This window comes from Epargyreus clarus, unplaced genomic scaffold (genome assembly GCF_041222505.1).
Source record: "Epargyreus clarus isolate Ecla_fem2 unplaced genomic scaffold, WU_Ecla_fem_2.2 ptg000015l, whole genome shotgun sequence".
Taxonomy (NCBI): Eukaryota; Metazoa; Arthropoda; class Insecta; order Lepidoptera; family Hesperiidae; genus Epargyreus; species Epargyreus clarus.
The window spans coordinates 5,700,367-5,725,668 of record NW_027332223.1 but is presented as its reverse complement, the minus strand read 5'-3'; the positions used below and the strand labels follow the sequence as shown (position 1 = coordinate 5,725,668).

General features: G+C 34.2%; 1 protein-coding gene and 1 pseudogene across 2 annotated transcripts in view; both read left to right on the top strand.

The window, feature by feature from the left end:
• Nucleotides 1–25,302, top strand: part of LOC140747686 (tyrosine-protein kinase transmembrane receptor Ror) — a 48,358-nt gene that overhangs the window by 13,933 nt on the left and 9,123 nt on the right. The gene's annotated exons all lie outside the window — the stretch shown is intronic.
• On the top strand, nucleotides 587–7,988 carry LOC140747819 (uncharacterized; annotated as a pseudogene).

Genomic DNA, 25,302 nt, shown 5'->3' with positions numbered 1-25,302 from the left:
ATGTACAAGAAAAACATAATGTAGAGTCGAATTATAGTCATGACCACATTTATATAAACAAAATGTTTTGTAAGATTAAGGACTATTTTATTATATATTCTACTAATTACATGATATAATTATTTTTAATTGCATTACTTCCGTTCGAAAAAATAATGGGACAACAACTTTTAAATAGCGCTTTTCCCAGTTTATAAGTCTTAAGCATCTTTTTATAAGTATTTTCATCCCAAGATTAGCTTAAAGGTACATAAATTAATGAATCATTAATTTTTCATTGTGAGATCCATCTTAGCTTTCGTACAGGGCCGGATTTAAGGGAGGGCAACCGGGGCGGCAACCCCGAGGCCTCCATAAAAGAGGGGCCCCCACAATAGACGTCGGATTTTTTTTTTTAATTCCGACTAGTAAACACTAGTAAAAATATATTTTCCTTTGATATATTTTTTTCGCTGTTTTCATTTATCTACATTACTTTGTACAAACATGAATACTGGAAGAATCTAGGTAGATTCAATTAAAACATTTATTGAAAAACTCAACTGAAAAAATGTCAATGTTATGGTTCTCCTACAAAATTAATGTACAAACATCATGCTTTTGAGTCATCTGTTGGTTGTCAGCAAGGTGATCCTCTTGGTCCAGCAATCTTTAATTTGGCTATTCATCCCATTATATCAAAATTAAATTCAAAATTTAACGCTTGGTATTTAGACGATGGTAGTCTAGGAGGTGATACAGAAACTATTTTTACAGATTTTCAAGAGGTTTTAGATAAATTCAGCGATATTGGTCTAGACGTAAATTTTTCTAAATGTGAACTTTTCGTTTCAGATACAAAATCTTTATATGAAAAATAATATATTATTGAACGATTTAAAACTTTGGCTCCTAATATCAAAATTTTAGATAAGAATTCTTTACATCTCCTAGGCTCACCATTATTTCCTGAGTCAATACCTTCATTTATCCAAAATCATATTCAAAATTATAATGAATCTTCAGATCGTTTACGTAAAATTAATTCACACATGGCTCTTTTCATTATTCGTTTTTGCTTATTTGTCCCTAAATTTACATATCTTTTGAGAGGTACACCCCTTTGGAAATTTAATAATATTTGTTTAAAATTAGATGACATCATAATGAAAACTCTTTCATCGGTTCTAAATTGTAATATGAATGAACGCGCTTGGACCCAGGCCTCATTGCCCATTAGGCACGGAGGCTTGGGTATAATTAAAATTTCTAGTGTTGCTCTACCAGCTTTTTTTATTTTCAGTCCATAAAACCCAAAATTTAACTTCTAACGTTTTGTCCAAAATTTTTGAGGAACCAATGATTACATTTATGGATGAAGCTAAAGATGCTTGGTTACAGGCTGGACCAAATCTAAAATTTCCGGTTCATCTAAATTTACAGAAACTTTGGGACGAACCTCTCTGCATACTTGTGCGAAATCAACTTCTCGATTCTGCGCATGATATTGCAGAGAGGGCTCGTCTCCTTGCTGTAGCAGAGCGAGAATCGGGATTTTGGCTGCAGGCATATCCTTCGGGTAATTTAGGTACACTTTTAGATAACTTAACGTCATCAATTTGTACATGTTTGCGCCTGGGGGTAGAGACCGTTGAACGCCATCGCTGTCAATGCGGCGCTGACGTCGATGTGTTTGGACACCATGGACTTTCTTGTCAGCGCAGTGCTGGTCGCTTATCGCGTCATGCTTCCATCAACGACGTCATTCGTCGGGCTTTTGTCACCGTCAACGTGCCGGCTTGTTTAGAGCCGAATGGTCTCGCACGTGACGATGGCAAGCGGCCCGATGGTATGACGTTAATACCCTGGAAGAGGGGGAGGATGCTAGTGTGGGACGCTACGTGTGTCGACACACTGGCTCCTTCTCACCTCCAGGCGTCTTCCTCTGGCGCGGGGGCGGCGGCTACAGCTGCTGAAAGCATCAAACGTCGTAAATATATTAGTTTATGCAATAACTATATATTTGTGGCGTTTGGTGTTGAAACTTTGGGTCCATGGGGTCCGGATGCTTGACAGCTGTTTAAACAGCTGTCAACTCGTTTGGTCGACGTCTCTGGGGACCCGAGAGCTGGCATACATTTCGCTCAAAGGATTGGTATAGCAATTCAGAGAGGAAATGCTGTCAGCGTCTTGGGAACCTTGCCCAAAGACAGTGATGGTGACAATTTTTTATGGTAGTGTTTTTGTTTTTATATTTTTGTTTTTCATTTTTGTATATATGTAAATTTACTGAAAAAATTGTTCATTTTATTCGGAAAATAATTTGGGGCCAGGGGGCCTCCACTCCTTTGTTGCCTCAAGGCCTCTAGACTTCTAAATCCGGCCCTACTTTTGTAGATCAGTGGTTTCTAAGTTTAGCCTGGCCAAAATATCACTTAAAATAGGCAGTTATTTTGAAACCAACATAAACAATATAACTTAACATTAATTTAACTTATATAAATGTACTTATTAAACAGACGCTTGTTATTTAGAGTAATAAAATGACTCCACATAGTGCGCTATATATAGAAATAATAGCTCTGTAGACCCCAAAAATATCTTTCCTGTCCTGCCTGCGATGACACACATGAACACAATTATGACGTCCCACGCCACATATCAAACAATTACCTCAGTGCTAAGTGCAAGTACTTATATCGTTGTACTTATAGGAAAAGTATGAATGGATTTGTTGTCCAATTGTAATTCCAGAAGTTAATTGGAGCTCAAATTACCCAATACAATTACGTCGTAATTTATACATCATAAAAAGAATAAAATTTTAATCGCACCTTCGTAGAGCAGTTTCATAAATGTACAAAATACGTTTTCTTAAACTAAACCAGCATTTATTATACGTATATTTAATAATCATTTTTAATGTGATCGTAGTTGATGCTTTTACTCTGAACTACATTGTATCCCGTGTCGAAATCAAAAATTACTTACAGTGTGGGAGCACTGCCCACGATCCCCATTCCATGTTTATGGCAGTCGATAGTTCAAGGGAGGTACTATAAATTTACCTGCCTTCATTTTGAAATACCTATCGCGAACAAAATCTCGTAAATATTAACAAACTCATGCTATGGATTTCGATTAGTTCAATTAGGTCCTAATCTTAGTACTTTTTTATCTTTATTCTCGTATTCTTTTTTTGCATTTACTTCAAGTTTGCTAAACGGTAAGTCATAGACAAACATTTAAATCCAAAAATATATGTTTCTATCAAGCAAATAAACTATAGATTTATTAAATTCATTTAAAAATTATATGGACCTAGCACTGACATTTATATTGTACCAAATTAAAATATTTAAAGATCTCCCAAGCGATCCCTGACAGATAATTAAATCCGCTACGAATCCTTTGTATTAATTAACTTAATAGAGAAGCCGCTTACTGGGACAGTTGATCCAGCCTTGTGAAATCAAGGCTTTTTATATTTAGTTACTTTTATATTACACTACGTATACTTATTAATGATCAAAATTTAATGATCATATACCAATGAAAATGGGACTGGGTACAATAGAACATGGATGACTACAGTTTTTAACTCAACCTATAATAATAGTCATTATAGTAACCGTAATTTCTGCTTTCAGCTGTAATATATTTTTTCACCTATTAAGGCACAAGCCAACTTAGTTGGAAAACTTGGGACCCCGAATCCACTTTTTAGGATAATTTTATAAATTAATCAACGTTTTACCAGTTCATTCTAAGCTACACTTTTTAATATTATTAAAATTACCTCAATTTATTATTGCAAATGGGTATTAAAATTGTAGGTACGTTTATCTAATATGTCGAAACATTCCCGTGTGATTGCTAGTGGATTTCTAAGTAAAGGCTGGCAAATAGCTTCCATTATTGAATATATTTTTAATCTTATACCTATAGTTCACATTACTGTAGTACTACCTACCTATTATATTAAATACCTTGAGAAAATAACAATACAGTATTTCTTAAGAATAAATCTTAATATGATACACTTAAACAATAATAGCTTGCTACTTATTTTATCTGTACAATTTTATCGTGTCATACCATATGAAGTATCTTGCTGATTTGCTGCAATCGGAAAAAATAATGTAGTCTTTGTAAATCATTACAAGAAATAAACTTTTATCGGGGGATCAATTAATAAACGGGCGAGGTGGTCCGGCTGCGCCGTAAACAATCGGACGACAGATCGACGTTCCTAAATTAATGGCTTTCGTTGGGTGAAATACACTCCAAGTCATATTTATTTGCATTGAACTCAGAAGAACTGTGGGTGAGATGGGCGGGCGGCGTGCTCTTCGATAGCGGGGTCACGTTCCGAGATAAAACACGAGATAACACCAACGTCTTCACTACTCGATTGTTTTTGTGTCGGACGGCAAGACGTACGATTATTTGGAATTTTTACACTCGTAGCTCGCTGTCTCCAGATAAATTATTCGTTTACACGTAAGCACACTCATAAAAGACGATAGCGTATAGATCACGCCAATAAGTAATAGGTACTTTGGTCCCTGTAACTATTACTGTGAGTAAGTGTTAACATATATTATGATAAGGTTGATAAGACATTGCATTTATAACGTTGACATTTTACTTATTTTATTACATTTAAATTAATATTCTCCCGATAATATTCAATTTTGCCAATATCTTGATACACACTTACAATGCGGTCCGCAATTAGATATTATGACATCTACTAATGACGCCATATATTATGAGATTACTTATAACGCCATTGACATGTGCGCGTTATTATATTAGTATTTATGTTTATTTAGGTAGGTAGAAATAAAACGTCTTTCTAAACTCAAAACGATTTCATAAGTAACGCTTAATGTTTAAACCGGTTAAAAGGAAATTAAAATAAAAATTAGGTATATAATAAAAACACCTTCTCATTTAAAAGCAAATTTTTATTCGAAGTTTTTATAAACACTATCTACCTAGTATTAGAATGTAAATATTGAAACATTTAAATAATATGCATGAAAGACAGTATTATGGTCATAAGGAAAATATCGGAAAAACCATGAACGAAATTTTGTTTATATCACGAGAAATTATATTTTCATTAAGTTTTTGCCTGATACTGACACCTTGACTTTACTCACAGTCAGAAACTACCTTAAATATTTTTGATAAAATTCTTTATGCAAAAATCTTACCTGTCACGTAAAAGAAAGTAGAGTAAAAAATATTTATATCTTTTTAAGAAGGCAAAGAACTCGGAAGGACTATTATTAAAATAAAGTCGTAGATAGGTAGTGTTAGTTCCGTTTCATCCGCTTGGTACCAGTCAACCACCCTTACGACTATTTCGGACAGCGACAAGGGACAGCTGTACACGCACCGGTTCCGGTGTGAAATGGAAGAGCCGTTGTAATTACGACGTAAAGTTTCTTTATCGGTGCAGTAAGTAGCCACCTCTTAAAGCATAACGACTGTGTTTATGGTTGACTACCAATAGTCGTTATATTGTAGGGTAGGTTTGAATTATTTATACGTAAAACTAACGTAGTGTTTTCAATCAATATACATTATTTAAAAAAAGACAAAGAATAACAAAAGCGACTATACTGCACCATTATAACATTATCATTAATTAAAAAAAATATTTTGACTCGTAGACAATATGCTTGTTATAATTTTAAGTTTATTTAAAATATACGTTGATTGTAGTAGATTATATTTCAGTGCACTCCTTAAGAATTTAAGCCCAGAATATTTAAGCCACATTGTATGGTAATATGGGAATTATTTAACGAAAAGCCAGGTTCACCAGGATTGCGCGTACAGCCAACAATACGGTGCGAAGTCTGTAGAGGCGCAAACAATACGGTATTGATTTATAGGAATAAAATGTTTGTGCATTTAAATTTCTAAGGCTCGAATAAATATTGTATGTTTCCGCGCCGATGCGACTACCCACGGCCTTTTTAGTTACCAACCGAGATCTCGAGATCTATATCTTACGCTACGAGTATATCAAAAGAGCTTATTTTTGCTTGTATTCTACCATTTCATACCGTAAAATAAAGCATAATTCAACGATTAATCATACAGATACGTACGTGTAAGGAAGTTACGAGAAATGGCTTCGTTGACAACAACACCCGAAGATTAAGCTTTAAATTATTTTAACCTTAAGGTCATCGCAATTTATTCGAAGAACAAATATTAAATTCCAGTAAAAATAAATACCGATAAAAATTAAACATGTAAACATAATAAATTTTGACTTAAGAATCAAAAGATATTATATTACTTCCAGGTAGGTATATACAAATATTTTTGAAACTATGTTTTAAATAGTCGACCGTACGTATTATTTTACCTGCATATTGTTTTTTTTTTAAGATTGAATTAGTAAGCCTGCAGTGTGATGGTAAGTGGTCACTGCTGCAGTCGAAGATCTGTGATAATGTAAAGCAAGTTCTGCCTAAAGCCCACTCCCCGTTCCCACTTCTGAGGTTACACTTCTGATGGTCGTCTCGTCTCTACAATCTTAAGTCAGTTAGTATAAACTTCCTGAACCTTGTGATTTACTCTAGAAGTACTCGTAGATAATGTAGCAGTGGTATAATACTGGCTCTATCACATTTAAAATTTTAAATAAAAAAATAGTTAATGCGATCATAGTTATTAATTGAAGATATTTATGTAACAGGTTGTGTTATAGTTATAACCATATCTGAGAGGAATTTAATCCATCAAGTAGCTATTTTATAGTAGCAGGAGGATATATAGACAACATTAATCATCGCATTCCCCGGAGAAATCGACGCAAAGGCGTGTTTTTTAGTTTTTTGAACTATATTTATTTTATTAATTTTTAATATTTGTTGTTATAACGACCATCATTTTGCATCGTCTGTAAAAAATCAAGTGTCTATCTATTACGGTTTAAGAGATAAAGCCCTGTGACTCACGAACAGACAGCGGAGGGTTTCGTTTTATCCTTTGAGTACGGAATCCAAAAATCATTCTAACAGATGGCATTATAGATATGTTTCAGTACATTTGAGTTATAGGGAAATAACATTATTATTTTTCATAGCTAAAAATCAATCTAGTAACTTTGTAACAATATTAAAAAAATAGTTAATGCGATCATAGTTATTAAGAATTGAAGATATTTATGTAACAGGTTGTGTTATAGTTATAACCATATCTGAGAGAAATTTAATCCATCAAGTAGCTATTTTATAGTAGCAGGAGGATATATAGACAACATTAATCATCGCATTCCCCGGAGACATCGACGCAAAGGTGACCATATCGTAAATTACTCGTAGGTATTTATTATACACACGCACCAAACATTTTACTTGTTGATGAAACGAATTCCGATATGAAATATGTTAAGCATTAAACAACTTTCGTACCATCTCTTGTAAGTTATAATTTATTGGCAAATACTATTTGATCAATGTAATTCCATATAAGTATAGTTAAAACATTCAGTAATTTACGACACGCCGCCAGATATCGTAACCCGACGCCCAAGGAAATGACTGCTGTCTGTCTTAACTTGTACACCTATTAATTATAAAGAGCAAAGGTATAAGTCTTGAGACAATGGGAATGATTGAAAACTGTTAACAATGATTTGTCGAACTCACGAGTTGCCTGAGGCAGTTGACACTGATGGCAGCCATATTTATCAGAAGTATAAAATACGATATAGCCACGATATAGCCAGGGCAGTTGTACAAAGCAAATGGAGGTGGGCGGGACATATTAGCAGATGCCAAGACGAAAGATGGGGAAGAAGAGTTATGGAGTGGAGGCCTAGGACAGAACACAGAAATGTGGGGCGACAGCCCATGCGCTGGACGAACGACATAGCAAAAGTAGTGGGTAAAGCTTGGACAACTCAAGCCCAAAATCGAAAAAAGTGGCGTGCATTAGAAGAGGCCTACACTCAGCAGTGGGTGGCGAACGGTTGAGAAAGAAAAAGAAGATAAAATACGATAGTCTATACGCAGAAGATAACATTTATTTATGTTGTATTTTGTATAAGAATGGAGTACCAAACGAACTTGATATCCGCCTGACGGTAAGTAGTATCTGCAACCCATGGACATCTATGACCAATTCCATAAATGTTAAACCTGAAATTCGTTCTACCTGAAATCAACAGTAGATGTGTCGCCACTCTTGAGAACTAAGATAATCGCCTCATATATATATAAGTCAACCAGTATCCACACTTCCACCGACTTGTAGGACTTACACATGCTACTCGTAGAAATGGGTGTGGCGATGTTACCTCCCCGATCGAACCATACTCCGATGCGCATGCAACATCGAATGGGTTGTCATCGTCTCCGTTTTGACAAATTGGTTAATTTTCATTTCAATCGATTCACACAGACGCAGCGATTCACTGCAGCTTTTCAGTAGGCGTGCTACTTGCTTTAAAAGTATTGTGAAAGGAAGCGAGTAAACAACCCTTTCAATTTGAAGTTTTAGGACACGATAAATAAATAACGTGGGAATTTTTATCACAGCTCCCAATTAATGTCAGCGTCCGTCGAATGGGGCTCCATAAAATGCGCATGTCATTGCATTCTCGAACCGTAAATGGAAAAGTCTTGGATTCTACGTTTTTCTCTCACTACTGCGAACGAGAACCGAGACAGGTTATTCACAGTATAAAACAGTCACATATTATTCGCGGCGGTTATGTGATAAAAATCACAGTAATAGGTTGGCGACAAAGTTGGTATTGGTTTTGAAATTATTTTTAAGCTCAACTATAATTCCCTGTGCCAATTGTAAACAAACTCTCATGTACACGGATAATGAAACCAAACATCATTAGTTACTTCTATTACCAGGTAAATGACACGAACAAACATTTTAAAAAGTAGTAAGTATTTTCCCTACATTATAATTAAATAAAATGTGTACTAAATTGAAAATAATGGGAACGTGATCATAACATTGGTTCAATTTCATTTTAAATGTACCAATATTGTCATAGAAACCCGCTAATAAAATATTTGTATTAATAAAATACCAATAATTATGTTTGTTTTTAAGCAACACAAATTGGAAAAGTTTTCAATAAATTACGGGCGCTGTCTCGAAATTTCTTCAACGTCTGTGAAGGTCTTTCTCCTATAACTCAGTTTAAAGGAAGTACCCACTATTAGTCTTAGAATTTATATTCGGTACTGATTGTTGAGATTATTTTTATACATAATAACATTAAATATATTCTAAATGTACCTACCTACGTACGCTAGGTAAATATATAATTTCTTTCATTTATTTATTTACTAAAAACTTACATCTAACATTACAGGTCCACCTAATGCGTTAGTGTATGGAAATTAATTAAAATATTGTAAATTAAATATTAATTGTTAATAACTTAAAATTACATTCAAAATTCAAATTAGTCAAGTTTAGAATTATCACACGTATTTTACGCTGAAGAACTAGGCAGTATGGTAAAATAGGTATAACCTCGAAAGTTAAACACACAAGTAGGCTATTTCAATAACAAATTAAACCGTTTAGCTTGATTAATCCTTAGCTTTCTCTTTAATTACGACGATGAAGGCTTAACCTTTTAATCGTCACTTAGGTGAGACTCCACCTAAATGTATGAAAATGTTGAAACGTTTTCGATTTAATTTTACTTAAGTTAGCTTACGCAATTCTTGAGAGACGCGAGAAAAACGCAATGTTAGCACGATTATAATCTTTAACTAATACTCTACCTATGTTAATTAGGAAATATTAATTTTGATTACAAAATGAATATAGTATTTACATTGATTAAAAGTAGAATACAAATTAAATATTAGAAATCTGTTAAATATGTATCAGTTTGATTATTGGTTTATTATCCTTTGCCGTGGTAGAGTTATTTATGATACACCACCATCCATCCATAAATAGAATTAACTAAGAAATAAAAAACACTAAAACAAAGAAATCTGGGCAGATTTCTTCGTTCCTTATATTTATTTTGCTGCAAGTCACTACTTAATTATACTAAAAACTTTCTAGTTTCAATTCTTTATAAATCTCTAATTAGAATCCCGTCGAACACCCACCAGAATACGAGTAATTTATACGTGAATCACACGATTTGTACGAATCGTTTTGTACATACAATTTAGCTTTGCCGCGTTGGCGGGAAACTATGACGTTTGTGCTGTATCCGGCAGCTGAGAAACAATTAAAAGTTTGAGAAAAAAGTTATAACGCCTAAGAGCATATTCTTTACACGTTCCATATGGAAATTGGTTTCTGACTTAAAAACAATGTTAATGTATTGTGATTATAGAAGTATATTTATAGAAGCTTCTCTTTGCAGATTTTCCCATGATCACCTAAGTAAAACCAAGGAAAAGCCTAGCATCGACTAAGGAAATGCGAAAATACAATATGTATTTTATAATTAAAAGTAGCTTAAAACTTTCTCCCTTTATTTAAATATATAATCCCATTATTTTTTTTCCAAAAGTTTTGGTCCAAAAAAAAAAAAACTATTTGTAGATGTGATATTATATCTTTTAGAAAATGAACGGAGAAAGTAGCAATTTTTATTTGTAAGTATCCAATAATTCAATTAAGTATATATTGATTATAATTATCATTTTACCATAAAGTCAAAAACACTGAAATTTTGGGTACTGAGAAATGTCAAAACGAACCTTATGATTAATTAGTAATAAAATGTTTTAGTACTATTTTGTGCAACTCTACCTTGCATTGACGCTGCTTGGTCTATAAACAACTTTATGTAGAGCAGGTTTTATACCTAAAATTGATTACAGATGCGTTAAAACTACCACCTGGAGAATTACGATTCCACCTCATATTTAGGTAAGTCGTTCGACATCCACACCCTTCGATCTAAATGCAGAACTGCGACATAAGAAATAGCTCTACCACCTTTCAATAACATTTGAAGTAATTTTAAACCTAACCTTCACATTGCCCGGGTTGTTAACGAATCTCATAAAAACTAATCGCGTAGTGCATCAGTCATGGAAAACGGCACTGGGTTTTCATAGCGGGTGCTTTCCCGATGTTGTATCGTGCAAAAATAGCCAATATCGACGTCGGCGTTAAGTGCTAGACGACAGTCGGATAAACACAGCGGTTGGCTCAAGGGCGCCCGCGGTCTGTAGCCGTGCGGACACTGCCGACCCACGCTGCTCATGTGTACCACTACTTACTAATGATAAGCGAAAACACACATAAAAAATCAAGTAAATACATAGATTAACTATACTCGTAGAGAAATATTTCAATGGATCGAATATTTCCGTGGCTTCACAATGGTAATTGGATTACTGCAACAATATTACCTACCACTAAGTGCTACTGTTATCTATTTCTGACTATAACACGTAGTTAAATATAAACAATATACATATTTTGTGCATATTTTCACAATATTTTTTGACAGTATCTAATTAATAAAATTATTCTAGTTCTAAAAAACAAAGCAATACGAAATGTTTACGAACAAAATGAAGTATTTAATGAAACGAAAAAAGTAGATACATATGCAAAGTTCTAGTATGCTAGGTCTCAATTACCACATAAGTTCTTAAAATATATAAGAATCCTTGCATACATTTAATTAACATTTTAATAAAAATCTATCATCGATATAAAAAAGATCAAGATAAAAAATATTGTATATTGCTACGTTAGATACCAAACACGTGGAAAACTCAATTCTATTAGTGGAAATCTCTTACGGGATAATCCCAGTACGGGATCTTAGGAATAATCTCAGCACGTAATATATAAAGTCTCAGATACTTGATATACTATATAGTGAAATATTTATATTAAAACTGTATGTCAATAAAAATAACAAGTTCAAGTTAAGTTTACGTTTTATTATAATCGATGTCTTAATGATTATGATACATCAGCATACGATACCCTGGATATAAGATATGCTTTCTTTAATAAAGTTCATAAGAAATGACGGAGGTAACTTTTTACTCTGAACGTAATATTTAGGTATTTCCGTGAAAGTTACACTGACTTAGGTACATAAATGAGCCGACTATCCTAGTCCTCGGGTGTGGCGTCAAAGGTATACAACCTTCGTTCTACGTGGAATTGGTCATTCGTTTCCTAGTCTGCAAGTGGTGCCGCGCGCGTAACTAAGTTTTGAATATGAGAACGTCATAAATAAGAAGCCGTGAGTCACGACTTTTTTTATGCCATAATTCTTGACTGATTGCATCTGGTGATTGATTGATGATGGTATATACATAGAGACGTAAAGTATTTTTGTACGTGAACCGGAATAGTTCGCGCACTTGCTTACGTACAATCCTGTTTAACTCAAAATACTAATTTAAGACTTTCATATTTATTCATGAATGAAATAGTTCTATTTTTTCACTATAACCATTTAAAAAATATATCATACTTATCCTTGTAATTATTGAATGTTTTATTACTGTCCATGCTTATTGTTTATTGTAGCTTCTTAGAAAATGAAATAATGGGAAAATAATTTAGGAATAATATAAACATTAGGCCGAATTCTTCCTTCATGGTGACAGCACCACCATAGTAGTCACAAGTATTTACTTATAATATCATTTACTATGTACCTACTTTAACTATTAGTCAAATATAGCTTTTAGATTTACCGTTATTACATAAATTGATTGCCCAAGATCTAAATTGACTGATTTTATAAAGGTTAGTGTTAGATGTCTTTTATATTACACACAGGGATTTAAGCCACCGCTGAAACGAGTCTCTCGAGTATAGAGACTATAATATTATAACCATTAATAACAAATCAGCTGTAATCAAATGTAGCTTTTATGTTACATAGGTACAAAAAAAGTATAATAAAAATACATACAGCCGTATACAGAATCTTTATTAGTTTGATCAAATAAACATTATGAAAAACGTACCCTTTTCTTAAAATATTATCATTTTATTCAAATATTTTTTTGTAGTTAATGTTTATTAAATTTTCCTTTATTTTTTCGCCATTGTTCAGTTAGAAGGAGGAGCAGTTTTTAACAGATTTAAAAACACGTACCTTTCGACTATTCACATAACAAGACATCTTAAAACCTCGATATCACAAAATTCTTTCAATATTTATATATAAATTAAATAAAATATGTATGTGCTAATATAGAAAGGTTCTTAAGCAACGTGATTGTAAATCTTTATTGCATACCCTTAAAAGCTAAATTGTTGCTAATTCCAATTAATTGTATGTGTACAATTCATGGAACTCCGAGTTCTTTAGTATCGGGCTGAAGCGTTGCGTAAGGAATAAAACGTACATTAAATGCGAATTGCAGCGTCTAATTAGAGGTTCATGATTGTAGATACATACAGGCTTACCTTTTGGCTTAGAGAGGTTTTTTCGTAGCTGTATACCGTTATTCTTTAAAATCTAGCATATTAGCCGTTTTTTTTTTTCTCTCGAGGGGGAAACCTTCAAAAGGTACCCGACGACGTGGGAGCGACGCCGGGTTATGTAGGATTTTTACCGCACTAAAACCCCCCCGGTGGCCGTCCTCAACGCTTGTTGGAGAACTCCGGGATCTCCGACGGAACACAACCGGAGTCCTCCAAGCGCGATGCCCCGATCGGGCTCTACCCTGGGGGAGCAGTTTTCGCTCCTCCCACACCATGTAGTGTTTACGACGGTATGCGACCACACATACCGCCGTCCTTCCTGGGGTCGCTAGCTGGACGGTTCGAGCTCCCACTCTTGCCGCCCGCAACCCCGGAAGCCCCCTTTTAGTCGCCTCCTACGACAGGCAGGGGATACCGTAGCCCTATTCTAGTCCCGGAACTACAGGGACTAGCCGTATTACCTATAATGTTTCGATCTTTTTCGAATGGCAACACGAAGATTCAATCTGTGTTATAGAAGCAATAATGTACATGCGTGCATGTTGATTTAAGACTTTTAAGGGATTTTTAAAAACATCTCATTTTTATGTGTTAATTCTATTAGGTATTATGTTATTGAGCAACCATTGTTAAGTCAGCGATCACTAATTTTTGGGGTCAGATGCGACCTTACATTATCGGTGAAATGAAAGCCCATCCAATGTTCTCGATTATCTTTAGCTCCTAGAGCATTGTTTGTTTTAATCTAAAGCCGACATGTTTGATATATCGCGTGCTTGCGCCTGCGCATCCTCAAACTTTGGTGTCGACGCTTTCTCGCATAAGACAGGATAGCTAACCTTACAAATGTGCCGTAAGGTTATTGTTGCTCTACTTGACTTTACTAACAAAGTTTTCCCTCGGTTTTATGTCTACTAATGTAAATGATTTAAGTTGACGTTTGGATATGTCGCTTATATACTAATCTATAGATTACAATCTAATCTATAACATTGACACATCTATAAAATAATGTTACTCCGATTTTCCATGACTAAAATTTATTTGCGAGCAGAAAACCTTTACGAAATTCAGGACAGCACAGCTCTACCACACTCAACAGATTTTTATTGATACATAAAACTCGTATGAACCATTTCGTAAGCAACAATACACAATTGAATTATACATTACATTACATTACATTACATTACAATAAATTTATTATATATCAAAGTAAAACATAAAACTGCGATCTTGTAGATCAAAGCCCGCTTTAACCTTCGCGGAAGATTTATTAAAAACAAACACTTATGCTCTACGAAATTAGGGGTTTACGGGTTGATGGTATAATAAAAAGTGTTCATTTTGACACCAATCTGGTGTTTATTATTTGGGACAAATGTGACCCGCCGGCCGTAACCCGACACCGTGCCGTATGTCGACCGACACCACTCGCCTTGTTTGATCTACTGAGAGCTTTTTAAACTTTTTATGTCATAGTTTAGTGCGCTTTAGGCGCCTTTATTGCTGAGTAAACATCTCATACTGGATTATCGCCCGCGGCAGACGCTTTCGTCTTATGGAACTTTTTCGTTTCCACACGTCGAGCTTACGCAGCTATTTCTGTAGCTTTGATAAGCGCCATGAATATTTCTTAAAACTTAAACTATTGAAAGCGCCAATAATATAATGCAAACAGAACGCACGCAACACGTATAAATAGAAGCTTTTTAAATGTAATCAAGACTGTCGAAAGATATATTGTGATAAGGTAAATAAAAAAATAAATTAAGGGCCCTTCCTTTTCGTGTATATTTCAGCGTTTAATGTGTGTATTTCTTGATATTTTGTTGATGTTACAGAACGACTTTTGTTTTGTTAAACAGCAGAGCTCGGCCGGTGGAGTGGCTGGTGTTCAGACTATCAGACACTTTAGGAAAATAGACAGAGCGATGTTGTAGGCACTGGTATTGATCATGCAACATGTAGTCGCGCAAATATTATTTAAATATAAAAACAAAAATCAAGTTCCTTCCCACTGTTAAGTTGTGTATTATTAGGTGGAGTTGTACAATTTTATTGCGTACCATATTAAAACAAGTTATTTATCACTATGTCTAAGAAAATTGATAAATCTCCCACTAATTAGATACAAGGTTAAGATCTCGAAGCCCCCTTAATTGTTTGTTGTCGACAATAATAATTTATGGTAACTTGCTCTATCTTGCTTACAGTAGGCCGACGTTAAGCGGTCGGATTTTTAAATAAACATTTTTAATGATCGAGCCGCGCCTGCGCTGACCAGGTGTGCGCAGACGGTGCGCGCGCGCATCCCGCCCTCTCCCTCTATCTACCTACTTCTTTTGTTTCTATTCATAGAATTTCCTGACACGACCTGGAACAATAATCAATTTGTGCTTCTCAGGAAACGTTTAATAAAATATCTCGATTCGATTTCAACGTAAACAGTCATGTCATACATCATCTGCCGATGATGACTAACCAGCTGTGTTACTACGTACTCATTGAAACAGTTAACGAATGACCCTGAATATTTAACCTAAATACTACACAAGTTTACTTTTAACTGTTTATCTGGAAAATAAATTGTTAGTTATATAGCTAATGTGGATTATTAAACTGAAAAATTGAAGGATATTATGAGCTATGCTAGACTAACTATAACAGCCTTCACTAAACTTACCTCTTTGTCAAAGTACCTAGGCCCTGAAAACGCAATAACTTTAAGTAGATATTTCTCATAAACTAGTCTTAGGAGATTTATGTTCTTTGTAGAAACGCATCAGCTATTCAAGATCGCTATTTCATTAACTTTAATCAGCGATGTGCGCTCAGTATCTGTTGTAGATCTCTTCTCGTAGAGATTGCAATAAAAGAATCGCTTCTTTATAATTGCATTATAACAGTATTCCTGTTTATACATCTATCAAATATAAACATACATAAATACATTGTATATGGTATTAAATATGTCCCGATAAAAAGTTTTCGTCCGCATTTTAAAATCAAATTATGATTATTATATTTTATTTTAGAAGTTACTGAATAACGAGCGTTCAAGCACCGAGGATGACAACTGATGAATTACTACTGAGAAATAAGTTGGAAGGCCTCGAATAAGTATATTTTCCTTACAGTTTACAGTTTATCTTTCCTTAAAGTTTGTCTTTCTTACCACGCCCTTTAAAGCAGAACAAAGCAGCGCTCACACTCCTGTTATGAGACAGAAATAATTGCGTTGATGGTGCCTCCGGAGTCGAACCACATCGGGTTCTGCCATCTTATGATTTAGAAACATCATATTTGTAAGCATTACCCACAGCTTTGCATTAGGTACAGAATTGAATAGTTTTATAAATAATTATGTATTTTGAAATTTAACCAGTAATTACAATAAATTCGCAAATGGTGACACCCCATGGAATAGAGATGCAAGAGAAATGTGATATACCTACTTATATTTCTAGAAATAGAACAAATTAGATAGTTAGTTATTTCATAGAACGCACCTGGGGAAATTATTGAGATGGTAGAAATTCTACCAGTGTTCAGTGTCTCTATATATTCAAGAAAATCTCAGAGCCTGAATGCCATGTCCCACTTCTTTAGCTTCAAAAGCATTTTAATACGGCTAACAACAAACGTGAAATTTTCTCACGCTCTCGAGAACTGAGATTTAATATACATATTGTTTAAAGTCTATTGGCTTTTTATTAACATTTTATTTATCATAATGCCGCTTTGTAATCTCTTTTTCATTTACCTCGTCAAGACCAAGAAACTTGTAGTAGGTATCCAAATTTTATATCACACACTACCACATAAGGTGAGGTCATCAAACCAGGAGGTAATATCAATAGGTAAGTAGGTATTAACTACGATAATAGATATTATTTTAAAGATTTTACTATTGATATTTAATATAAAGTTATCAATGTTACTCTACATTATAACTCTACATATTTAAATGACCAAATAATAATCATTTTGACGAATAATATGCTTTATCTTTATATACAGTTTTTAATATAAATTAAACGAACTGTATTTAAAATTCGTACTGTTCTCGTGCATTAGCTGTATTTTTACGTAAACTGAATTTATACCATTAACTTCACCGATTTCACTAACAGACAAGTCACACTACTACACAAACGCAATTCTATTAAAATCTTTCATAAGTTGTGTATCTAACGTTTACTTATAATTATATTTCTGTCTTGGTACTTGCTTGTGGGAGAATGCTTCATTTCATATATATAAATATTCCGTTTTTAAAATCACATGATATTAATTTCGAACTACCGCTCCGTATTAACAATTGGCTACCCGTATCATGGTATAAAAAAGGGGCGCGCAACTGTCAACAGATCAGAAGTTGTCCAATAGTGGGCACGGCACGGTGGTGCTCTGAACTGTTTGGTGTTTTGCTTGGGTGTTATTGTTACTATGGTGGCATTAACGCTTATTCATTTAACTATTTTAACTATATTTTTATAAATATTGGTTAAATTAGTTGAATCGAAATACCATTGTAGATCTACCTACCGGCGCGCCCACATCAGAATTGGGATAGGATACGCCCTTTTATTACGTAATAGTTTTAAAGTAACGGTAACAAAAGATAATCAACCGCGTGTATAGGAAGTGTTCAACTGAAGAATTTATCGTGGCTGTACTCCTGACGACAGTTTGGGACGCGCAATGGAGGCGATATTGACAAGGCCTTCGACATTGGAGGAGCTGTGTGTGAAACACATGATGAAACCGGTTGCGTGAGTAACGTGTACGGTTTGTCTAAATATTGTAATAATTTTATGTGCATTATTTTAGCAAGCGTGTGAAAGCAACCGCAAGCTTGGGTACCGCAAGCTTGGGTATGAAAATTGAGAAGGTGGAAGGTGGTTAGCATCGTCCATGTTAACCGTCTACGTAATTAAGACTCATTGGCGCCGAGACTCATTGGCGAACGATTGGCGCTCCGGTATGATCAAACCAATGGTTTTTATATTTTCGATTTTGCTGTTTGAAAGTTGTTAAAGATTATAAGAATCACTAATATAAAAATATTTGGTTATGCGCGAAAATTTTAACAATCACACTCGTAGGTACCGACATTTTATTAGAAATGTTTTGGGTTTTTTAAAATCTTCGAGTAATTTCAACTATGCTTTTCACAGTTTCGTTGCTTATATCAACTCTTAAGAGTCGATGCTTGCTTATGCTAAATAAGTAAATGAATAACGATCATATTGTTTTAAATTATTGCGCTGCAAAAAAATATTTTACGATTGTGAATACAAGTTCTGATATCTACCCTTTTGTATGTACTTATTCGTTGTAATGCATTTAACATTCTTAATAAACTCCCAGTCTTAAAATAAAACTAGTCACATTGAAGATTATTATTGAAGTAAAAGGTTTGATAAATCAGGTAGCATACTTTTTGCCATCGCAATTCCTTGGCCCGTGAATTTTGTAAGTTTTATTTTTAGTTTCACCTGGAACACCGTGATAGTGAGATATGTATTGTGCTCATTGAAAGGTGTACTCTCAACCAGCGCTTGTCATTTTTAGTAGGATGCTATCTAATAATATTTACCTAGCGCTTGTTCCCAGAATCTGTAGCTAAAATGAAAGCTGCTTATTGGGGGTTTTGTAACAACACTTGACTTGTGATGGCCGTAGACGTGGACCAAAATTGAATGAAAATGTAACATTTAGATTCTGGTGGTGAGTCAGTAAGTTGTTTATCGGTAAGCGACTTTTTGCTCTTACAAATTTGTGTATTTAAAGTTATTGATAAAGGTTACATTTTGCGAAGGATACATTAAGGTAAAGCTGAAGAAAAGGAGTTTGGTAACGTTCGCATCACCCCAAATGGTGTATTGGACTAGGCAAAAAAAAAGGTGAATTAACGTAAGTTATAACTTATTAATAAACATTTAGTCTTCTGTGTTTTTCACATTGTTTTGTGACATAATGTGTAACTATTACTTGCTATTCACTTTAAAAATTGCAGAAGTAAAGAGAATCGAAGCTTAGCTGACTGTAGAAAAAAAAACAGTTACTATAATGGTGCAAAGCTGTAAGCATTTTGATCGGTCAAATGTGTTTAAAGGTTTAATTTAATAAAGACAATTCATCAGCCTCGCTCGGAGTCGATCAAGTATTTTTAATAATAACTTAAAGTTTGAACTTGTTTTACAGTTGTTTAAATTGTTATTGGATCTTCTTTCTTATTTTGTGACATAGTTAATAATACCTTTCGAGATGACGTACATCACGATCCTAGACTTTACGTGTGAAATTATATTATGTTGGTACCTTTAGTGAATACTTTAACAGTGGTAAGTCAACTATACCATCATGTAATCTAGCTAACAATCTAAACGTTTTAATTATTCATTGACATAAGGAGTTTATTGTTATTTCATTTAATTTCGTAACTGTGCAGATGGCGACATTACGTCTAGATATACGGCTGTGGATAAAACAAATTCAGAAAATTCACGCACGCAATGTTTATATGATACGAAACTGTTCGGCATGTTTTTCTCCTTTTCATAACTTTATCGTCGTTACACTCAAGCAGGTAAAGTTTGTAAAGGTGGTAGAAACCTTTATGGTCCGGCAATACCAATACCATACAGCAGTGTTAGGCTCTGCTGTGTTGAAGGTGTTGATGGGCCTCAGTAGCCACTTACCATCAGGTGGACTGCATGCTCGTCTGCTACTTCTAGAGGTATGAAATTTGGTTTAAAGTTTTTGTGTGTGAGCGAATATTATGTATAAATCAATCCGGGACGAAATAATGGTATTTGTAGGTACTTATTATTCTTGCAAATGGTTAATTACAACAACTTTTGGAAGTTATTTACAATTTCTTGTGAATACAGATACTGTTACGTATGAGTTATATTAAATTGAAATAGGTAATTCTATTATTTTCAGATATTGTATTGGAACTCGAGGTTCATACCACAAAATATTCGTTTTTATTTTGTGTTCATACTGTTTTGACCGCTGTTTGTTATTCTACGAATTAAAATGTATATCTTTGCAGATTTATAAGTCAAAGTCAGGTTCGGACGAGCAATTATATACCTACTGCAAGTTCTGATAAATTCGAAAAAATCGAATACTGCAAAAAGAAAAAGAGACAAGAGTACATACACTACTGTCAAATTGGACTCTGCAATGTGTGATCATTATTGTGTGGTAAAGACTTTGTTTGCAGCAATGCCTATCGCACAAACGAAGGTAATTGTAATAATCAAGGTAAAAGTAAAATGATATAAGGTAAATAATATAATGAAGGTAGGATGACTCCAATAACTTTTTACGTTTAATGACCTGGTTTTCGTTGTAATGTAACTGTGGACTTCAGAGTGTTATTTCGTTGGCATTTGACGTCATCACATGAACGGTACGAACTATAGCTCATGTTATGGTAAGACAATAGTCTTTTAATTATTTTATTAAGAATAACGATCACGCAGTACTTGCTGCTCTGATATTTTCTTTACTTTACATATAGTAAAGTTGACATTAAATCTGTTTTGAACGTGACAATTCACTTTATTATTATTTTCACACATTTGTGTTGTAGACGTCAGGTTTTTCGGTTTGAAATTAACTTTTACTTTTTTATTTTTATGCTTGTTACAGCTTATTTGTTTACAGTTCTAAATAAGAAAAGCACTCGTGCATGGTTTTGAGCAGGTCTCGAATAGTTTCTTATAAAATTCTGTCATAGTCAAATGAGCTGACTTAAAAGGCATTAATGATTTTCAAGAAATCCTGTCTGAGATAGTCAGACACATTATAACAAATTCGGTAAAGGAAGACATCGTGAAGAACTACACATCGGGGATCTTACAGGAAATATATTCTCAAGGGTATCTGGAGTCTACCCAGTGTACGTTTGGCGATGCAGAAGACTATGCCATAGATTTAAGCGAGCCAAACGAAAAGATCTGTAGATTTTACTCTCAAACCATGAACGAAACGCGGAGCTCTCTCGTTATTTCGTATATAATTATTGATTATACATATAATGTAATGTGTTTTCAGACTACGAGAACATGTGCTATGGAAAGGAAACTATTTGAACATGTCAGATGACTGTGAACCCTGTGAAGCAATGACAGTATCGACAGTCAAAAATCTGGTAAAAACTTTGTGTTTCTCTTGAGTACCTGCGAACTTTGGAACGGTATGTGGATTGTAAGTTCTGTGTTATCGGGATTGTCTTGCATATCGATGATTGTCTGGCCAACAGTCACGTTTATGTTTGATAATAACCCGAGTGCCATGTGATTTGGCAATTCTTTTCAGATAATAATCAATTACGTACGTAAGCTATGTGACTTAGCGAATTTATGATGTCATGGGACTTGACATCAGCCATGTGATTTGGCAATTCTTTTCAGATAATAATCAATTACGTACGTAAGCTATGTGACTTAGCGAATTTATGATGTCATGGGACTTGACATCAGCCATGTGATTTGGCAATTCTTTTCAGATAATAATCAATTACGTACGTAAGCTATGTGACTTAGCGAATTTATGATGTCATGGGACTTGACATCAGCCATGTGATTTGGCAATTCTTTTCAGATAATAATCAATTACGTACGTAAGCTATGTGACTTAGCGAATTTATGATGTCATGGGACTTGACATCAGCCATGTGATTTGGCAATTCTTTTCAGATAATAATCAATTACGTACGTAAGCTATGTGACTTAGCGAATTTATGATGTCATGGGACTTGACATCAGCCATGTGATTTGGCAATTCTTTTCAGATAATAATCAATTACGTACGTAAGCTATGTGACTTAGCGAATTTAAGATGTCATGTGACTTGACATTAGCCATGTGATTTGGCAATTCTTTTCAGGAAATAATCAATTATGTACGTACGCTATGTGACTTAAGCGAATTTATGATGTCATGTGACTTGACATCAGCCATGTGATTTGGCAATTCTTTTCAGATAATAATCAATTACGTACGTAAGCTATGTGTTATTTATTTACACTATTAGACACCGGTTATGGGGTTAACCAATTAAAGTTACGTGTTTTATGTACCATGAGATTTGGCTTCTGTGGTTAAAATTGAGACTATATTATCCGCGAATCTAAAGTAGTTTATCCACTTCTTTAATATTATTGAATTTGATTTTTTTAAACTTTTGTTCGCGAGCCGTAACGGCTGCTCGTCAGAATGGCCGTGTGGGAGAATGCTTCATTTCATATATATAAATATTCCGTTTTTAAAATCACATGATATTAATTTCGAACTACCGCTCCGTATTAACAATTGGCTACCCGTATCATGGTATAAAAAAGGGGCGCGCAACTGTCAACAGATCAGAAGTTGTCCAATAGTGGGCACGGCACGGTGGTGCTCTGAACTGTTTGGTGTTTTGCTTGGGTGTTATTGTTACTATGGTGGCATTAACGCTTATTCATTTAACTATTTTAACTATATTTTTATAAATATTGGTTAAATTAGTTGAATCGAAATACCATTGTAGATCTACCTACCGGCGCGCCCACATGCTTACGACAAACATTTATATGGAATTCAACAGCTTGCAATAAACTACGTCGTGACATGAAAAACCATGTTTTTTGTTTAAAACAAGCTATTTTATTGCTTGTTTACGTGTGGGTGTAATAGAAACATTCGTGTCAATTTACACTACATTTTATTTGGAATTTGAACACTTTTATACCACTTGTAAGCTTTTTAGCGGATGATAAACGATAAAAGTCCTGTCAGAAAACGTGTGCCGAACGATAACAATGGTTTCAGATCGCAATTCTGTTAAAAATATACAAAATAACTACCTACCAATTTACCTACTTGCTGTTGCGTAATGTATTCATTTTTATCTAATACAGACCGGCATGCAAGCAACTTCATAGTGAAGTTAAATGGTCACTTAAATGAATCAACCAGACGTTGATCACAGATAATACGTCACAGTCACAGATAATGCCCCCAAGAACTGAGTAGGAATACACCAAATTAATATCTTTGTCTAACCACACCTACCAAACTTGAACAGGTACAGTCTTACACCCTCTTATTAATCAGAAATAGTTGTGGTCATAATGCCACCTCAGTTGAAAAATACAGAGTTATATCATCACCTTTGAAAAATTACAATCACAACACATTAGCATGTGATATAATTACGTTTAAAGTTTTCATGCATATATCAACGTATTTCTCCATTGCTGTTCGTTAGATCTGAAGTTAAAAGCGCTTATAAGGATGCTTATAGTGCTAACCCACAAGTAAACATGAGGAGTCTTTGTTGACCCTACTGGCGGTCGTGTTGTTCTGGATCGATCACATTTCACCGCAACTACAATGAAACGCCTCGTTAACAAGCGCCGTTAGATGAATGCCCATTGATTGTGCAACTGCGATCTAAGAATATGGATATTGTTACACGGACACTAAATATCCGGCTATAAATTCAAATTATTGTGGTCATAATGCAGCTTTGCAGCTAGTTTATGTTCTTTTCAAGACATTACTTAGGGTTCAACAGGTTGTGTATACTGTATATAAGGAAAAATCACATTTTTGTCTTGCCCCATGAGATTAATAACCAATTATTATAATTTGCAGACCTTTGTCATAAACTTTTCTGAATTTATTCAACGAAAAGTAAAACTAAAAATGTATAAGTATAGGAATTTTTGACCAATATTTGGTAATAAACATTAGCATTATAAATGTAATGAAAGGATTACAATATTTGATATACAACAGGTAAAGTAACAAAGGAAACAGTTAATTTAACAGCTCTACAGAAATGAGGAAGAGTGTTTCCACCGTAGCAGTGTCAATCGTCATAGGCCCTTTACCCAATCTATTATGTTCCTAAATAAATCTGGAGTCCTGGTATAAATACAACATAAAAACATTTTCCCTTTAATTCTTTAAACTTTACTGTATTAATATTTAACTTTCGTTTACATAAATAGATCATATATTAATGAAAATCTTGATATTCATTATAATAATTTCAGGCAAGTTAAAACATACTACTTGAGTACCTAAATGTCAGCTCAAAGGCGAAATAACACGTATTACCTTACCACCGTTTACCCACTTAATATATCGAGTGATACTAATTTCAAGAACTCTTTGATACATTTAGATTTCTCGCTACAGGACAACAGATCTCTTTGTCCAGCGGGATATTAAAGGGTTTGAATTCTTGTTTTATTTGAAGTACGATTGTAACGCCCCTTTGTCTGGACGACTTGTTGTTGGTAGCGAGTAACAACTGTATAAACGAACACGAATTAAAAATGTTGATAAGTAATATTAAAAATTGTTTTACGCAATTATAAATCTATAATCCTAATTAGGAGACGCTACTACATATGTTTTCGTACTTCATACATTACTACATAAGTATGTTATTATAATCAAATACTTTAAAATTTAAGTAGATGACAATTACATAGTTATATTCATAATAAATGTATATATTTATTTACATGAGGTCGTTATTGAACAATCCCTACACGAACTTTTATTAGATTGCATCTCATTTCCAGTTCTGGAAGTTCTCTCCCGCGTGTGTGAGAACAAGTGAGGCTTAAATAAATAACGTGATCTACATCTATATACGTTGTAGGGTTCCTTATATTATATAATATGGATGCGGATACATAAAAACACATAAACAAACACCTTCGTCCTGGAATATAAACTTATATAGGTACCACATTTTGATGTATCTTGCCGAGAATCGAACTGGTAACACTCTATACATTTGACCGATACAATGACCACACTAGTGTCGTCGTGTGAGAGTTCTTTAAAA